The sequence below is a fragment of the Schistocerca piceifrons genome, chromosome 7, assembly GCF_021461385.2.
Source record: "Schistocerca piceifrons isolate TAMUIC-IGC-003096 chromosome 7, iqSchPice1.1, whole genome shotgun sequence".
Taxonomy (NCBI): domain Eukaryota; kingdom Metazoa; phylum Arthropoda; class Insecta; order Orthoptera; family Acrididae; genus Schistocerca; species Schistocerca piceifrons.
Genome location: NC_060144.1, coordinates 246,398,379 through 246,419,178, shown reverse-complemented (window position 1 = coordinate 246,419,178; position 20,800 = coordinate 246,398,379).

Here is a 20,800-nt window from a genome sequence, read left to right as displayed (position 1 = left end):
CGGCTTCCTTGCTTTTTGCTAGTCACCCACATCCCTTTTCCATAGAACAGTGTAGGGACTGCAACTGCTTTGTAGAATTTAATTTATCTTTCCAATTTCGTTTTTAAGGTTTCTGTTGATCTTTCTAACTGTCCAACTAAATTTCTATATTTTTGCTGTGGTCATATGTCGCCTCACATCCTAGGTAACTGAAGAGGTGTACTTGCTCTAAAAATTTTGGTCCACCACTATTGGGTTCTGTTCTTTCCCCATGAAGGCCATCGTGTTAATCTTATTCTGTTGTAATCTCCATGTTAAATTTCGCACGGGTTTCTTTCAATAAGTAAATTCCTTTCTGAATGTCCTCGTTATCTGTTAGGATCACTGCATCGTCAGCATGTATTAAGTTATTTACAAGAGTCCACCTTCCTATGTATATACCTTTTCGAAATTCTGTTTTCCTCATATGCATTATTTCACGTATGTAAATGTTAATGTTGTGGAGATACAGAAGCCGTGTCATACTCCTCTGTTAGTCGGTGTATCATTAGTCATTTTTACATTGAGATCTAGAGGGACATTCGTTTTCTAATACAAAGTTTTTATCTCAATTTTTAGTTGTTTCCGATATTCGTGATTCATTACTAACTTCCAAAGTTCATATCTGTTGACATTGTCAAAAGTTTTCTTTATGAATAAAAACAACGCTTGTTTCGTTACTATATTCTCTGTGATACTGTACTATCTGTTGTAAAATAAAAACTACATCTAGCGCAGAGCATCCTTTCCTAAAACCCATTTGCCCCCACGCAGTACTACCTCCGCTGTGTTTTTAAGTCTTGTATTTTAAATCTTAGCATATATGTTGTGTGCTAAGTCTAGTAATTTTATTCCTCCCTACTTAATGCACAGGTTTTTGTCTCCTGTTTTGAAAACTGATTTCGCTTTAGCAATCTTTCAGTCTTTGGCGATACTCTTGGCCTTTCGAGGTTCGCTTCCTCGTATTTTTATTTATTATAGTCTCCGTGATTTTGTATTATCTATTGTGAAATATAAACAGCATCTAGCATATAGGCGATTTGCTGTCTCCCGTGAACATCATTCTCGACATTAGAAATAAAGCAATCCCATGTTCTTACTGCGCCTTTATTACTACATATTTAGCAATATTTCTTCTCTACTTATATGATTGCACCGGCTGTATGGTTGGTTAGGTATTTTATATGTGTATCCTGTCATTCTTTAACAGCTTTTTGTATATCCTCATTCCAAATTTTTGGGCCCTTTATTTCCCTTATTTTGTTTTCTTTATACTGAGAGCTTCTCCTGATACTCTATATACCAAATTCCTTAGATTCTGCCATTCTCCTTCTATACTATCTTCAGTTCAGTAGTTTTCAAGCTCTTTATTTTATCTGCTTTGGTAAAGCAGTTTGATTCTGTCCTCTTCGAAGAAGTATATTTTGTAAACACTTTAATCTCGTTGGTTATTAATTTGTTTTGCTATTTTCTTCCATTTCGTAAAAAGATCTGTTCTGTGGATTAATAGAAAATGATCTGGTCATATATCTTGTCCTCTATAAAGTCTTGTATCCCTTGCTTGACCCGCTAGTTTATCATTTGCTAAAATGTAGTCAGTTATTGATCAAAGACCTCTGCTGGCCCATGCGTAATTATGCATACCTCTTTTCTCAGAAAGTGAGTTTGTTGTTTTAGATTATTGCCATTTTCATTACATATAGATTCTCGAAAAGGTCCTATAAGATTTGTTACTGCGATATTTTCTAATATGGCATTGAAATTAACCAAAATAATAATCTGATCTGTAGTTCTGTATTTATTCAGAGTCTTCTGTAATATTTCATAGAAGGTTCTCGAATCATTCTTTTTCGGATTCTTCTGGTGCTTATATGTTTGTAACGGTGCTACTGCCTCACCTCAGTCTGTCTGGCTGTCAGTATTCCTTCGCCTAATGTACGTGTAATCTTTGATGAAGGGGTAATTCCACATCTGTGCTTGGTCTTTCTATAAAACATAATGAAATCGCCCACATACTTATTACCTCTCGTCTTCGTTTTCTGATTGGTATTGCATCGTTATTCACGTCCTGTAATATATTTCCTAGTTCTATTTCTTTTTGGTAAATCCCTCTGACATTCCGGGTTCCGACTTTAATGTATCTCTCGACCCATTTCGTTTGTCCCATTTTCCGAGGCTCCTTGGGGCATGTATGTTTTTCGGAAGTCGGTGACCAGTCATTAGGTAAACTCCCTTTTTAGGAGGAACATGAATTTTCTTCAGGGTTACCTCGCTTAGCAGGTATGTTATTTAAAGGCACTGGAAAATTTGCCTTTCGTCCTCTTCCGCTGACTACACACCCTAAGGCCACCGTATACTATGAATTGGCCAGAGATCACGCGACTCATGTCTTCTCGGACGGGGGAGTTGGTTTTTTTTGCCAGAGCTGCCTTGAATTGTTCAGGGTCTGATTGATTCAACAAATTTCGGTGGACGTTTCTCAGAGTTTTAATCCTGAACAGGTATCCGCAACTTGAGCAAACTCTGGGATCCTTTGATCATTAGAGACAGAAAAAGAAAATGAAAAACACCCTCAGGCGTCGTATTCTAATACCGTTGGGATCGGAAAAAGAAAAAAAAAGAGTTGGCCAAGGGAGGCCGAAAAAAAAAGAAAAAACAAAAACGAAGATGCCTGACGCAAATAAGTGGACGTAATATCAGACGTAGCAAAGGTTCAAATAGTTCAAATGGCTCTGAGCACTATGGAACTTATCATCTGAGGTCATCAGTCCCCTAAAACTAACTAACCTAAGGACACCATACACATCCATGTCCGAGGCAGGACTCGAACCTGTGACCGTAGCGAAGGGTCTATGTGGTTGCCAACCACATACTCAAAAAACAGGATTCCCCTAGCGGGACTGCACTGTCTGCACCTGATCAGTCGGCCGTAGTTAACCCTAACAGGGGCGTAGCTCCCGCCAGCGTAGCTGGGAGGTGATTGCACGCCCTGTTAAGGACCATGACCCGCCTCTTTTAATGTGCTGGAAACTATCACAAATCGTGATGACTTTATTTAAAAAGGAGCAATAGTTTCGATGAATGATTTTCATACCGCTGTGTTACTTGGCAGTGACATATGCGAAAGTAGTCCACCATAATAGCAGAACAGCTGCTTTGGCACCCGAAGCACGAGCCCTTTTAGCACACGGCAACGAGAGCCAAAACAATGCGAGTTCCAAACGACAGAAACCATGGCGTGACGTCAAGGGCAACTCAGTACGTCAGCACTGCGACCTGGGGCGCCGGCCTCGCCGGCGGGCGGCAGTCTCCTCACTATTAGGAGGCGCAGCTGATCCTGCCCTATCATGGCGTTGTAGGTGGACCATTCTTCCACCGGCACTAGTTTTATGACGCCACAAGGAATCTGTCTGGCAGTCGATGCCAGCTCACGAGCCAGCACGCCGCTGCCTAGGGACCCAACCTCGAGTTGGCAGCCATCCACTGAGAGGATATGGTGCGACTTGTCCTCAAGAAGCTCTCCGCCACGACATTGGTATTCAACAGCTTCTTAGTGTGTTTGTGTTCTTGGAAATCCTTCGACACTGTAGTCCTTGCAGACACACACTTTTGTCTGTTTAGAGACGGCGAATTTGTCCGCCAGGACGAACAGTTACTACTAAAGCAGTCGAACAGCGACAGTTACAATCGCCAGCAGAATTTGTGTTTAAATCAAACAGCACTTTACTACAGAACCGTGAAGTGTGATTGTGTGCCGGACGGAGTGGCCGAGCGGTTCTAGACGCTATAGTCTGGAACCGCGCGACCGCTACGGTCGCAGGTTCGAATCCTGCCTCGGGCATGGACGTGTGTGATGTCCTTAGGTTAGTTAGGTTTAAGTAGTTGTAAGTTCTAGGGGACTGATGACCTCAGATGTTAAGTCCCATAGTGCTCAGAGCCATTTGAACCATTTTTGTGATTTTGTGTTATTATCAGTAAATGTTGTGATCCTTGTCTGCCTGGGAACTGATTCTTATTTACGGACCTTGAGCAGGCCACTTCATTATGTACATTGTAGCGTCTGCTATACAGACTGTTACCAGAATCCATTAAGTATTTCCCAATATTTAGCTAGTGTAAGACGACTAACACCTAGTAGCATTAGTAAGGATTGTAATCCGAATAATGTAGGTAATCCTGTTCATATAATCAGATGAGAGGATGTTCGAATACTAACCACAATACTAAGGCTTTCATCATTCAACTCCCTGGAGTAGAAATACCTTAGAACAATCAACGGCAGCGTCCTCTCCGTACCCTAATTGTTGTTCCACGTATATTCTCGGACAGTAGCTCCGCGACGCAAGCAATACAGAATTCTAAAACCAGGTTTACCTAGGATCCGGAATTTTGCGCCACTTGATGCGTAATGCGCCCTCATAGTACGCCTTTCTCTCGGCAGTGAGAAAATAGTGAATGTGTTCCCCCACCAAACGCAATGCGTCGTGGGCCACCGCTTTATGTCTGGCGTGACAAGCCAACGGGTTCAGCACTAGTCTAATGTGTTGTACGCTGCGTACTGGCGAAGCAATTGCTGCAAGTCAGATAAATTTCGTGTGTAAAACGCTCACGAAGTGTGCCAAAAAGCTAGAACTACCTTTCAGCGCCGATAAAGATAAACCGATAAGCGATGCAGTGTTTTTACATACGGTACCTGTGTGTGGGACATGAATAATTCAGGCTATAAAAATCTAGAGAAGAAAGACTATATTTGGACAGAAACTGCAAAGTCATTGAGTAAGTAATCGCCAATGAAATAATGTTAACGTAGGTAGTTATTTATACAGATAAAACACCAGATTCGGTCCTTCATTTATGTATCCATTATTAACTGTACAATGTTTAAATAATTTACGGTTATGCAGACGGTCACTTTTAAACCAAAACTGCAGCAAAAAAACTCTGTGAAGGAAATTTATAACATCTGCTTGCAGAGCAACTCCGGAAAGGTAGCATAACGCAAACTGTAAACACAAGCTCCGTCACACAATCTAAGACAATAGTGAAATTTAACAGGCAACGGGTGACGTAGCATTAACTCTGTCCCTGAGTTTTTCGACGTCGGTCATGTTTGGTTGTGTGATGGCGCCAGTGTCTACTTTGTGTGTGTAGGTGTTTGTGTGTTGTGCGTGCGTGTGTGTGTGTGTGTGTGTGTGTGTGTGTGTGTGTGTGTGTGTGTGTGCAGCGGCGTGTGCGTGTGTCGCTGTGTGTGCGTGTGTGTGTATATGTGTGTGTTTTATTTCCGGAATTGCTCTGTAAACCATGGTTTTACATCATCTTTCAATGCACGTGCTTGCTGCAATTTTGTCATGAAAATGACAGGGTGTGCACCCGCCGAAATATTAGGTTCCACGTACCGGTATGTTCGCTAACAAAACTCAGTAGAATATTTGGACTTCTTTTCCTTTTTATGTAGCTGAGTGGTTTTGCTATGTATTACAGTCCTGTAAAAGCCTTCTTTTCCCGTAGTTTGCCTTGCAGTTAATAAAACGTTATTATTAATACTTATTGATGTGTCGGCAGCTGGGCCAACACCTTGTAGATCGAGATGGCTGAAAATGCACGCTAGACTAACGCAGACGGGCGTGAAGTACTGGAACAGGCTACGTAATTAATGCTATGAAGAAAAGTACGTAGCTGGATTAATACTTATCTTTAATCAATCATTGTGGTACATCACTCTTGACTATACACAGGAGACTTTAATTACAATCACTGTAAGGCTAATGGCGCCTTGCTAGTTCGTAGCCATTAACTTAGGTGAAGGCTATTCTGTCTCTCGGCTAATGAGAGGAAGGCTTAGTACATCTAGTCGCTAGCTAGGTCGTCCGTACAACTGGGGCGAGTGCTTGTTCGTATCACGAGACCTGCCTTGTGGTGGCGCTAGGTCTGCGATTACACAGTGGCGACACGCGGGTCCGACATGTACTAAATGGACCGCGGCCGATTTAATCTACCACCTAGCAAGTGTGGTGTCTGGCGGTGACACCACATTCCTCCCCCACAAATCGGCGAACGGTCGTGAGATAAGGCTTCCGCCCGCCGTGGGGAGGACCCCATGTTGACGTATGCGATGAGGTGGGGAGCCTAACAACAGGCGAGGCTGTGCCACCCGCACCCGGCCATTCGGTCCGAGGGGAGCTAGGAAACGCCTGAAAACCTAGACCAGGGTGCACGTCAACATGCGGTGTATGCGCCCGTAAAGAAACAGGAGGGGCCGAAGTGTCGACCTCCATTGCGTCGGGGTAGCCGATGCGCGATGACGTCATGTGGTCCGGAGCGGGCGGGAGTTCCATGGCGGAGGACAGCTGGTCACGGGAAGCGATCGGCGGCGCGTGACCCTGGGAGGCGCGTGGCGGCTGCAGCGAAGCGTCTAATGCGGGCGGCGCCGGCCGGAGGACCGGCGGCTGCGGCGGCGGCGGCGGCGGCGGCTGCTGCGGCGGCGCGTCGCCATGGGGCAAAATGGAAGGCATCGTCGGTAACACCTGGGGATGAGGCGAGCCAGTAGATGGGTCCCCAGGGCGCTGACCGGACGGCACCGTCGCTGAAAGCAGACGGGGAGCGGCAGAACCCGTGCGACGACAGAGGCGCAGCTGATTGAGATGCCGACGCACCTCACCAGAGGCCCCCAAAACCAAATACATCGCGCGGCCGAGGCAGCGAAGAATGCGCCCTGCGAGCCAACGCCGTGAACCTCGATAGTTGCGATAAAATACAACGTCGCCTGGAGCAAAAGCAGGAGTCTGGCGCTGTAAAGGACCCTGATGCGGCGGATGCAGCAAAGACATCAAGGTGCGATGAGGACGACCGTGGAGCAACTCAGCCGGCGAGCGACCATCTCGGGGCTGAGAGCGATACGAAGACAAAAAGAGCAACAATGCGTCCTCCCGAGAATGCGACTCTTTCAATTTCAACATCTGTGACTTGAAAGTCCGGACCAATCGTTCAGCGGCACCGTTGGACTGAGGCGAAAACGGCGCGGATGTCAGATGTTGAATACCATTGGCCTGGCAGAATGACTGAAATTCTGCGGACATGAATTGTGGGCCATTGTCGGAAACAATAGTCTGCGGAAGACCTTCAATGCAAAAGATAGCAGACAACGCTTGGATGGTGGCGGAGGACGTCGTGGAAGACATCCGGACAACAAAAGGAAAATTACTGAAGGCATCTACCAGAACCAACCATCGAGCATTCCAGAACGGACCAGCAAAATCAATGTGCAAGCGTTGCCAAGGGGAAGTGGCTTTTGGCCATGCAAAGACTTTCCGCGGCAGTGCGGATTGTTGTTCGGCACACGCCATGCAAGAAGAACACATATTCGTAATCGCAGCATCGATTCCGAACCAAGTACAGTGCTGACGAGCAAGTTGTTTCGTTCGCACTATACCCCAATGTCCTTGGTGAAGAAGCCGTAAAACAGAGGACTGTAACGAACGTGGGACCACTACTCTGGACTGATCATTATCAGAACGTAACAACAAAACACCACGTCGAACAAAAAGTCTCTCCCTGTGAGCAAAAAATCGGCGAACCAACGGATCCTCGATCCGAGACTTTGACAAAGGCCATTGCGTAGCAACAAAACGCAAAACAGTAGCAAGGACAGGGTCAGCAGCTGTGGCTGTAGCTACACGACGAAAATCAATCGGAAACGATTCGACCACTTCATCCGTTTCCGAATCAATGAACATGCAAGCAAGTTCGGAAGAATCGAATGCTTTATCCTCAGCAACAGGCAAACAGGACAACGCATCGGCGTTTCCGTGCTTAGCAGTGGACCGATACAAGATATCGTAGCGGTACTGCGAGAGGAAAATAGACCAGCGAATGAATTTCTGCGCTGTACGCGGAGGTACAGGCTTGGTCGGATGAAAAAGCGATGTCAAAGGTTTGTGGTCTGTGATGATGGTAAAGTGACGACCGTACAAGAAATCATGGAACTTAGTAACACCAAACACGAGAGCCAAAGCTTCTTTCTCTATCTGGGAATAATTTCTTTGCGCAGATGAGAGCAATTTCGACGCAAAGGCAATAGGGCGATCATGGGAGCCAACTTTGTGCACAAGCACAGCACCGATCCCGAAATCCGATGCATCTACCATCAACAAAAGGGGTTTCTGGGGATCGAAAGGAGTGAGGCAAGTAATAGAAAGCAACGCCGATTTCAACTGGCGAAAGGCGCGTTCGCATTCCGTCGTCCAGACGAACGGAACACCCGTACGGCGTAAGCGATGAAGCGGAGCTGAAAGAGAAGAGGCATTGCGCACATTCACTCACACCTTGTGATTCGACATTGTTCAATGTTCTTGCGACCTCATGACGCAATGCGTTGGGAACATGGCGCGCTCTGAAAAATTTCGGTTGCGCGTTGACCTTCAATTCCAAACGTGCTTCATAGTTTTTAGCGCAACCTAAGCCCGGTGCAAAAATGTCTGCAAATTCGTCACATAAGCGAGAAACACTGTCTGAAGGCACAGTTTGAGTCACTGATAGCACCTGATTTACAATAGACATGTTAAACAACTGAAATAAATCCAAGCCAAACAAGTTCACTGCAGTAGAAGAACGAAGAACGTAAAACGACACAAGTTTTGTTTGTTCTTTATATGTTGCAAGAAGAGTGCACTGTCCTAACACAGGAATTGTCTGTCCGGAATACGTAGTGAGCTTAACTTTTGCGGCACGCAACGGAGGTGCGCCCAGTTGTTTGTACGTGTCGTGATTGAGCAATGAAACTGCAGCTCCGGTATCGAGCTGGAATGGTATCACTTTGCCTTCAAAGTCTAAGTCCACAAAAAGTTTATTGTCCTGCTGACGACAAGAGCGACTGTTTTGTGCAATTTGAATAGACACTGGTACAGAATCACTTGCTAATTGACGTGATTTCCGGCGACGTCGACGCACAGTTTTTGTGGGACGAACACAGTCACTGTTAGAGAAAGTGTCACTGGACGAATCGGAATTAACTACATGAATGTCCATGGGCGAAGGTCCACGATCCTGAGTGTCCTTGGTTCGATTCCGGCGCGAAGCAAAGGGCCTGGAATGATTGTGATTGTCTGATCGGAGCTTTTTCTGGCAAACACTTTGAACATGTCTTTTCCTATTACAGAAAAAGCAAATACCTTGGCGTGACGGGCAATGTTCACGCGAATGTCTAGTAGCACACCGCGGGCATGATTTCACTGCATTTGTGGGCTGGCGCGGCACACGTGGCTTAAAGCGCGGCGGCAGCTGCGTTTGTTTGCGCGAGGGCAGTTGACCGGGCTGCGCAGCTCGCCCGGCGGGCCGGTTAATGTTACACACTGCTGGCGAAGTTTCAAAAGATTCCTGAGCACAGTCAAGTGTGTCTTGTCTATCTAATATGTCTATCACTTGTTGAAGGGAGGGATTAACTAGTTTCAATATTTGCTCCCGTATGCGAACATCAGAAACGTTCTGTGCAATTGCATTACGTACCATTGTATCTGAATAAGAAAGACCACAGTCACAGTCAAAAGAACACTCCCTAGTAAGTCCTTGCAATGTTGCTACCCACTCCCTATTAGTTTGACCGGCCGTACGTTTTGTACGAAAAAACGTATACCGTTTTGCAACCACATTAACTGTTTCTTTGAAATAGGCATCTAAAGCAGACAAAATTTCCTCGTAGGACAGAGTTGCTACGTCGCGTCGGGGAAACAATTTCACTATCACACGATAGGTGGACACACCAACACAAGAAAGCAAAAACGGCTGCCGCTCATTACCTTGAATTCTGTAGGCTGCGAGGTGGAAGGCAAACTGGCGGGACCATTCCCACCAAGTCTCGTGGGTTTCATCAAAACTTCGAAATGGTTGTGCAACGGCAGGTTGTGGCTGGGGTACCGGTGAAGCGGCGGCGGCCGCATCGGTTTGAATGGCACGTTGACCCTGGACAAGCTGTCCAAGGGCATCCAATAACGCCTGCGTCTGCTGATTCTGCAAGCGATAAAGTTCGGACAGTACATCTGGAGAATGTGGCGAAGCCATGACACAAATAAATTAGGGCAAAGTAAAACATAAGATCCTTTGTAGACTCGTCGCCATGTGATGTGTCGGCAGCTGGGCCAACACCTTGTAGATCGAGATGGCTGAAAATGCACGCTAGACTAACGCAGACGGGCGTGAAGTACTGGAACAGGCTATGTAATTAATGCTATGAAGAAAAGTACGTAGCTGGATTAATACTTATCTTTAATCAATCATTGTGGTACATCGCTCTTGACTATACACAGGAGACTTTAATTACAATCACTGTAAGGCTAATGGCGCCTTGCTAGTTCGTAGCCATTAACTTAGGTGAAGGCTATTCTGTCTCTCGGCTAATGAGAGGAAGGCTTAGTACATCTAGTCGCTAGCTAGGTCGTCCGTACAACTGGGGCGAGTGCTTGTTCGTATCACGAGACCTGCCTTGTGGTGGCGCTAGGTCTGCGATTACACAGTGGCGACACGCGGGTCCGACATGTACTAAATGGACCGCGGCCGATTTAATCTACCACCTAGCAAGTGTGGTGTCTGGCGGTGACACCACACTTATAAGCAAAACTGTTTTTACACAGGTTACTGTATTTAAGGATGTTATACTTCTTTCAGAAAAATAATTTTCGAACAGGTGTTATTGTCGACTTGACCCGGTTGTAAGCTTCTGATCCCATGTTTGTGATCCCATGTCCATTTCTATATAATTAAAATGCGATGCGAACTGCTAATATGAAACATTCTAAAACTTCTCTTTATCGTCGATTAAGTAATGGTTATTACAGGGTGACAATTATTGAAATAAAATAGACAAAACTTCTGAACCGTTTGCGTCAGGACGTTCAAAGTGTATGGTTGGCTTCGGGGCATGATGGGAATTAGTATGCGAATGTATGGTTTGGTTTAGCGACGAAGCCAACTTTTATTTGAATGGTTTCGGCAATAAGCAACATTGGCGCAGTTGGAGGACTGAGACTCGGCATTTCGCGATCGAGAAGTCCGTTCATCCTCAATGGATGACTGTGTAGTGTGCAGTGTCCAGTCAGGGAGTAATCGGTGTGATATTCCTTGATGGCACGGTGGCTACCGAACGGTAGGTGAACGTTTGGAATATGATTTCATCCCCATTATCCAAAGTAACCCTGATTTCGAGAAGATGTGGCTCATGCAAGACGGTGATCGACTCCATCGAAGCAGGAGAGTGATGTTCTTGAGGAGATCTTTTGGGAACGTATTCTGGCTCTGGCATACCCGTAGATCACTTACATGGACCTCGATTGACCCCCATTTTTACGGGTTTGTACACATGAAAGTCCTTTTTGTGGGGCTATATTAAAGACAAGCTGGACAGAGGTATTGCAGAGGAGCAGTTCGGATTTAGAAGAGGAAAAGGAACAAGAGATGCTATTGGCCTGCTAAGAACTATATGGGAAAGATATATGGAACAGGGTAGAGAAATCTTTGCTGCTTTTATAGATTTAGAAAAGGCGTTTGACAGAGTTCAGTGGAACAAACTGATGGATATCTTGAAGAGGAAAGGAGTAGATTGGAAAGAGAGACGACTGATACAGAATCTATATTTACACCAGAAAGTAAGGATAAGGATTGAAAATGAAATGTCAGAAGGAAGCAGCATTGGACGAGGTGTTAGACAAGGTTGTTGCCTTTCCTTACTGTTGTTTAACGTATACCTTGAAGAGATTATTGCGAAAAGTTTAGATGGGAAATGAGGAATATGTATTGGTGGAAAGAGAATAGAATGTATAAGATTTGCTGATGAAATGGTATTAGTGGCAGAAAGTGAGCGGACAGTGAATAACATGCTGAAAGATCTGAATGAAGCTTGTGTGGAATATGGGATGCAAATAAACACAGCAAAAACATAGAGTATGGTCATCAGTACAAGACGCAGACTGTCCAATATTAAAATAGGACAATCTACCATTAGCCAAGTAAGTGAATTTAAATATCTCGGAAGCACAATAACTGAAGACTTGAAATGTCACCAGGAGGTGAAAACTCATATTGCCATAGCGAAGGACGCATTCAACAGAAAGAGGAGACTCTTACGTGGCAAATTAGATAAAGGACTAAGGAAAAGGCTTAACAAATGTTTTGTCAGGAGTGTGGCACTATATGGCGCAGAAACATGGACACACAGACGAGAGGATGATTAAATGTTAGAAGCATTTGAGATGTGGATGTGGAGGAGAATGGAGAGAATAAGCTGGATGGAAAGAGTGAGTAATGAAAATTGGAAAGGGTTGGTGAGAGAAGATGTCTGCTGAAGGCTGTAAGAGAAAGGAAAAACAACTGGTTGGGACATTCAATGAGAAGGGAGTGCTTGCTAGTAGATGCTTTGGAAGGATTGGTTTGTGGGAGAAGACTGAGAGGAAGAAGGAGATACAAGGTGACAGACGACATAAAGGGAAGAGGAAATTATGCAGACCTGAAGAGGATGGCAGAAGACCGGACAGCCTGTAGATCTACCATGTGAAAACCTGCCTTTAGGCAGGACACTGATGATGGTGATGATGACATTAAAGACAGGATGTACAGCAATAAGCCCAAAACCATTGTTGAGCTGAAAATAGCCATTCAGGAGGAGGTCATCGACAGCATCGATGTTTCGACACTTCAGTGGGTCATGCAGAATTTCGTTATTCGTCTGAGCCACATAATCGCCAATCATGACAGGCATGTCGAACATGTCTTAATCTAAATTCGAATATCTGTAGTGACGTTACATGTTGAATAAAGTGTGTGCACGCCATAGTCCGTTAACTAATTTTTTTTATATAGTTCAGTAACTGTCACCCTATGTATTACACCCACCCTTATTCTCACCGTTCAGAAACATATTGCTGACTGTTTTTCAGATTTCTTTTCTCCCAGTGGATCCATCGTACTGCGCGGTACATTAACAGCACTCTTCCCAGACAACAATGGTAGATTAAATAGATAATGTGGTTGCGGCTCAAAAATGGTTCAAATGGCTCTGAGCACTATGGGACTCAACATCTGAGGTCATCAGTCCCCTAGAACTTACAACTACTTAAACCTAACTAACCTAAGGACATCACACACATCCATGCCCGAGGCAGGATTCGAACCTGCGACCGTAGCGGTCACGCGGTTCCAGACTGAAGCGCCTAGAAACGCACGGTCACACCGGCCGGCGGTTGCGGCTCAATTTTCTAAGAAATCACAAATTCGCAGCGTATTTAAGTTTTTCTGCCGCCTCAAAACTCCATGTCCTCTTCGCGCGGCAAAAAAAAAAAATGCCTGCTCCTAGGGAAACCTGGCTCTGTGCAAATGGTAGCTAATGAAATTTACTGTGGAGGTTGGGGTGACACGCGATTTCTTGTGGAGCTGACGACGGGAAACACAACATTACTCAATTCCTGTTTGTGCTGTGTCCCATGCTGTGGAGACTGCTGCGGGAGTATGCCCGGTCTCTTGTCCGTGTATCCATAATTACGGCGCTGGCTGTACGCTAACACACGCGGGAGCCGGCCAAATCGCGACGTTGCGTGCGTTTCTGGTAATGACAGCGGCGCGTGCCGTTCTGTGCGTGCCTGTTCCCCTAATGCATTCACAAGCTACCTGCTCCTTACGCATGGGACCGGAGCGCGAAGCGAAAGCCGTAGTACGCCCTTGCTTCTGTCACTGCAATCATGTTTCCTTGTGATCACGAAACACTGTAGAGAGATAAGCACCTCAGTACTGTAGGGAAAATGTCTCTAGGTTGTCATTAAGATTAACTCGCATTCTTTACTAATGTTTTTGGAAGGTATTTCTGCAAATACGAAATTTATCTGAAACGTACGCAGGCACTCGTTACGGGAACTTGAAAGGTCAGGCATAGTGTTCTCTGCCGCTCCAGTCGAAAGAATTCCATATAGCAATCGTGTACTTCTGCCTGTTTTTCTACATACTTTCATTTCGTCTTATCTTATTATGTGTTTAAAATAGACCGGTTAACAAGAAGACAATGAAGTTCTACGTCCAATTTCTGTCGAAGAAGAACGTCACAATGAAACTACTGCGACATTCCGTAATGAAAGAGCTTTGCATTTCCCCGCTTTTTTTCATTATTTAGATGTACACTGCTACACATAAACGGAGGGCATTTATAAAAAAAATGCAAGAATATTTCTTAAAAGTTTAAATATAAAGCTTTGTAAAATTTTTAAAATCATTAAATTATTCAAGATATTAAGCAAAATAGGGCTCACATTACTTTAAGAAAGTGATGATATAAAGCAGGTAATTTTTTTGGTGACATTATGGTTTGGCACGATAGATGTATGCCAGTTCATTAAAACTACCAGTTTTGGTGGAATAATAGGCCTGTTTATGTTATTGTATGCAAGGTGACACATATTATTCAGTATAATGATTGCAATTTAAACCCATTAATAGTATGTCAGATATTGGTCACACAATCAATGCTTGTACCTTAATTAATGATATTTATAGAATGCAAAAAAATAGTTTTACAGTCTTCAATTTTTTTGCTGTAGTGTACCGCGTTGATCTAGATTCAAATGTTTAGGTTCGACACACGATTTGTGCTTAATACATTTTTCTTTAAAATTTATTTATTATATTATTATACAGGAGGAAATGTACAAGCTTTGAGAGGTGATAGTATTGGTGATTCTGAACAAAAAATTTCAACTGAGCATATGTCCTTTTCTTACTCGTATCCGACATACAGCAGTTTGGAAGTATCGGGTATCAGTCACATGTCCTTCTTCACCATCTCTCATACGCGAATGCAACCAAAGCGACATTAGGCTACGTACTGTTTTGTTTTAAATTGACTAATTTAATGTGGAATTCACTTGCACATGGTGGGGCGATGAGTTCTGCAAGAGTAGTTGCTGTCTGTGTCAGGTCTCAGTAGGATAGTGGTTGCACCAGTGTATTGCAGGGTTATTACGTGCGGGTCGGTGTAGTGGAATGCCACAGGTCTTCACACACAAGGAGTATGGTGAACCAATTCCTCACTGAAACGTATCCAAGGTGTTGGATAGGTCGCCATGTAATCGTTTCTTGTTCTTGGCCACCGAGGACACAAGATTTAAACCCATTACATTACTGTCTATGGGGTTGGCTTAAGAGCGAAGTAGACAAGCACAGAGTGGACACAAATGAAGAACTTCGAGTTAGTATTTTACACGATTGTGCTGAAGTAGGGGACCTCAGATCAGCAACACAGCAGGCATCTACAAGAACTGCAAAATGCATTGAGGTCGACGGACTTTTTTGGACAATTTTTGTGAGGAAACGTACACAATTAAACAAAATATTAGATCACAACGTTTTGTTCACTATCAGCTTCATTTTTCTTCTTCCCCTTTGTTTTCATAAGTTTCCATGTAAACCGTTAAGAAAGGTATATAACTTCATACAACGCTTTTTATTCAGAAAAACTAATATTAGCGCTCCTCAAAGCATGTATGTTTTCCTTCTGACATCTTCTCTCTGATGATATCTAACCATTGTACCTAATTCTGACATTATTTTTATTACATATTCTATCGTGAGGATCTTCTGTCGTTTTACCGAAATTGGTAATATTTCACGGTCGCCAAAGTGGTAATAATGCAGAGGAGGGGGGGGGGGGGAAATAGGATGGAAGCTGCGTGAGGAATATACTACTGGGACGGGTTGCCGTGTTTTGAACTTATTCCTCACCAACGACAATAAATATCATTTGCCTGTTGCAGAAGCTATTCGTGCATCTTTACCTACTTGCAGGAGGGTTCGTGTCAGGTACTTTTGATAATGGATTTTTTATTTACCACCTCTTGTAAGGGACAGTTGAAACGTCCCCTTAGTACGATTATACATGACTGTCCTTAAACTGACACACAATATTTTGTTAGCGCAACGCAATCTGACTTTCAATAATTCGTACAAAAGAATGGGCCCTGACTAACATTAACCTATACCTTTCACAAATCACTTACCTCACAAAAATCTTCGCTGCTCAAGCTACTGCAATACAGCGAGCGCCACTACTGCCAGCTAAATAAAAGATTCAAACTACTGAAGGCACTAACTACTGATAGGGATAGTTAGCAAATGAAAGATATTAATAGAGAGCAAACAATGTATTTACCTTAATATCATCACAAATCATAATATATATATATCAGTTCATGACAAACTGCAAACCTCCGCCATCTCTCTCCCCACATCCACCACTGCTGGCGGCTCACCTCCAACTGCGCAACGCTACGCGCTGTTCACAGCCAGCTGCCGCTGCCCAACACTACAATGGCAGACAACAATGCAAACTAGCCACAGACTGCACACAGCACAGCCAGTGATTTTCATATTGAGCGCTACGTAACGTTGCCAATAAGAAAACATAAACAGCCTACTTACATAGCCCCCATGCTCCTCACAAAAAATTTTACAAAATTTTTTTTGGGCAGTGGCCAATAATGATTTGATAAAATTTTTCATAATTACAATAACAAACATGTCAAATGCACACACTTATTGATACAATGTTGGTCAAAAGCTAAAATTTTCTCACAGTCCATAAAGACAGTCCTAATCGTACATAAGAGTAGAATAGCAGTGTTTTTTCTCAAAGTCTGAGCAGTAAAAGAAAATGCACACGGAAGTAGTGGATTTCCATGCAGTCTTGAAGAAGTAGTGTTGTCCTTCCAATGGAAAGACAGTGCTGACTCTTGATATGCATACAGGTAATGGGCCACAACAGAGCAAACCCACAGCAGAGTCAGTCGAAATTTTGAAGAGTATTGGTAGGTAGGTCATCACAGAGCAGACCCACTGTAGTCCTGGTAGAGATTACGGTATTGGTGGGCCACCAGAGGTGCAGACCCACTGCAGTCCTTGTAGAAATAATGGTATTGGTGGGTCATCAAAGATGCAGACCCACTGTAGTCCTTGTAGAAATAATGGCGTTGGTGGGTCATCATAGATGCAGACCCACTGTAGTCCTTTTAGAGATAGCCAGCAGCCATCTGTTGTGACTGTGCAGATGCACAATCACCACTGAAGAGTCTTGCGGAGAATATAGCAAGTCCATAAACCACCACTTGTGCACTCACAAAGTTTTTGGAATTGTCCTTAGAACCAGCAATGCTGTTATCCAGTCCCTTGCTGAATTATTAACACACTTGCAAACACTAACAGTCCCTACTTCTCACATATTGTCCATATACTATGACCAACAGAAACGTGTGCAGTGAAATGTAACTTACAAGTTAATAATGTCATGAACTGGTGACAATTACAATTTTATAACATAAGAATACAATTACAAAGGTACAAAATACATCATTAAAAACATAATAATACAGATAACATTTGTAGTACAGGCTTTACAAAAGAATAGAAATAAACATATACATGAGCGTTACAAAAATAGTGACATAAGTACATACATAAAATAATGAGAATAGTTTTCGAAACATTAATTTCACACATGAACATTGAAACAGAACAGAATTGTAAACAACTTTACAAAGAAAATAACATATTATTAATGCAACTTATATTTGAGGATAACAGTATTCCTCCTCATAGTGAATATAGCTTAGTATTAGAAGAGAAAAAAATTCTATGAAACAGTACACAGAGACAGGAAGAAAACAAATACTCAAGGGTACACAAACACATAGTGGGATAACACCAATAGGAAAGGACAGGGTTCGTTTTCAGTGTAACATTTGGTACTGCAGTCCAACCCAAAACTTCATATATCTTTCCTCTTATTTCATCCTTTGTTTCCACCAAAAAAATTCTATCTAAGCATGCTTTCTGTATTTATATGTTCACACATTTCTTACCTCAACATTTATTTCCAAGAAAATCCTACCTAAACCTGTTTTCTCAATGCATTTCTTCCAATTCATCGCAACTCATTCTCTTAGAGGCTACCCCCTCTTAAGCTAACTTAAATCTACTGAGCTCAGATGCTAAACTAAGGGACGAGGCAATGCAGCATCACATAACAAATCAACACAAACAGCAATGCAAAAAATGCAAATTGGCAAAGCTAGCAGCATAAATGAGCAAAAGTCAAATTCAATAACACTATGCCTGGCAAACAGCAGCAACTTATACCTAAACATGACATAGCGCAAGCAGAAAAAATATTACACTAAACAACAATGCAGATAAGGGAAATGTATATTCACATCTTAATGTCTATGTAATTAAAGTGGTGCACCACAAGAAGTTATTCTACCAAAAAGTTACCAATTACTTGAAAAGAAAATTATGAATGCAGTTACTAGTTCCTTCTTATTGTTCTTTCCTTTCCAAGTGCTCCTTTTTTAAAGAATGTGGATCATAAAATAATTATTTAATAGATCTGTTGACAGAAAATGTTCACATTAGCAAATGCATTTTTTTTTATAAAAGCAATGCTGCAACACAGCTGGAAAACAGATGTCAAATGAAATAAGCAACTATGAAAAGCAAAGCATAAAAATATCATTCAGTAGTCATGTGACATTTCGTAAGTTAGTAGAAATTCTCTCAACTCTCATAGAAAGACACTTGTCATAATCAGGTGTGCAGATGTACGAATATTTCCCATCAATTCATAAGCATTTCAGCAATTAGCACAAAGTGCGAGTAATCATATGTTTTCAAGTAACGAGGGTGTCGCATTAGCGATGAAAGGCACACCCTAATGGCTTGTTCTCCAGGTGTTTTCCTGTGCTCTGAAAGGCACGCGCTAATGGCTTTTTCTCCAGGCGTCTGACACAGCTGGGTGCCCACGACGCATTATGTGTAGGTGGTCCGTTAACTTTCTTACGGAAATATTTACGACAGCAGTTTCCGCTACAGAGACAGTCGCACATAAAAATATTTCACAGGTCAAGAATTAGCGTTGCAAATCTGTAGAAACAAAATCCTATAAATATAAGTGTCCAAAAAAAATATTGGTCAGCATTGTGATACAGTCACACATTTCATAACTCTTAAAGTACGTTTCTTGGTTTCCAACATCCTTTTCATAAATCAGAGTCCCTAAACACTACTCATTATTCCTTACCTCATTATACATATACATATTCGTCGACACTTCTTCAATATTTCATCATGAGAAATACGTAGCATAATAAACATTCCTCAACAACATAATACACATCGTCGTCGTAATAATAACATCATAACACTTCAGTCAAATCTCAAAATCGTCGTAACTTCCTCCAATAATTTCTAAGCCTAAAATAATTCTCTGCTCATGTCAAAAGTGTCAGCTGCCTCAAACGTACTTTAAAAATCATGATCTCATACCAAATACATCATTCAAAGCTCTCATAGTATCACAATGATTCCGAAAAAATATGAACAGTTTACAAAGTACAGACAAAATACAGTTTCATAAGTGTGAAGTTATCCAACGATGTAATTGCGTAAACATCTGTCACTGATGTAGTAAAAAACATGTTTATCTCTCAGTTAAATGATCAGATAGCTGTGTAATTTGTGTGTTAGAGAAATATGGTACCGATGTGTAAAGTTGTATAAGCAAATACCATATTAGCTAGGGCTCCTTGTGCTTGCCAAACACATGGTACACAAAGTAAGCGTGTACCCCCCTGAGGATAAACGTAATTATACCCTCAGGTGTTAGAAATTACAGCAATGGAATGAAATGTATCACGGAAAACTTTCTTTGTAAATAAAAAAATCTTTGAAAATAAGTGTTTTAAGTATAAGATTAATCACTCAAATGCGTGTCCTGTAGCGCTAAATGCACGTCTTGCTGTAAGATAATTCTGTGGAACTGTCGTAGTTATCGTCCTCTGTAAGCAAAGTTCTGCTAAAGTCAATGTACTTACCTCATGATACACAAAAGTGAAATGCTTTACGTATAGATATCTTAGTTATTACGCTTATTGCCGTGATGAGGAAAGTACTGTACAGTAACGTATTGTTATGCCACGAAAAAGGCTGTCTCATTGTTGCTATACCACAAAAGTTACTACTAAAACATGTTTTTCTTCCTAGAAGAATTCAGAAAACTGTGCAGATATAAAACAGATACACCGCAAAAGCAACATTGTAAATTGTCACTCATTAGTAGCGTCGTGATAAAAATCGTGTAGCTGTCACATAAACTAATCACTCTGTCGTCTGGTATCTCACAGAAAGTACTTTAAACCCAGAATGTATTTTCAAGTAAACCAAAATGTTGCATTAAAATCTCATTAGCAGTACCAATATAGTATGTGTCCTAAGTATGTAAGCCTGATAGTCGTTACGTAATCGTGCAACTAACAAGCAAGAATGTACAAATACAACACTGTGTCGTCTGTTCACTATAACAATGCTTTCGTAATTTCTGTTTAAATAATTTCTCTTGGTTCTTGGCTGGATATTGAACTTCAAACATTGTTGCATGGTAACAGTTTCTAAAGCATACTAGTAACGTGAAGTGAAACGTTTTATGGCAAAGACAAAGTTTTACATGTGAAATGTGGTGTAAACCTTTACTCTTCCTAGTGCACAGAGTTTCAACTTCAAAGCAATTATCATGTTGTATACATCGGAAAAGAATACTGGAATTTTTCTCAAGGTTAGCGTCTTATGTTATTTTTCTCGGAGCCAGCGGGCGCACGCGGCTGCCTGCTGCATGCGGTGTGAGTCATTGTCTGTCCCTTTGTTGGCGCGCGTCGTTATTGGGGTTTGGAGACCTAACTTCTACAAATTCGCCTTGCCGAGAGGGCCCAGC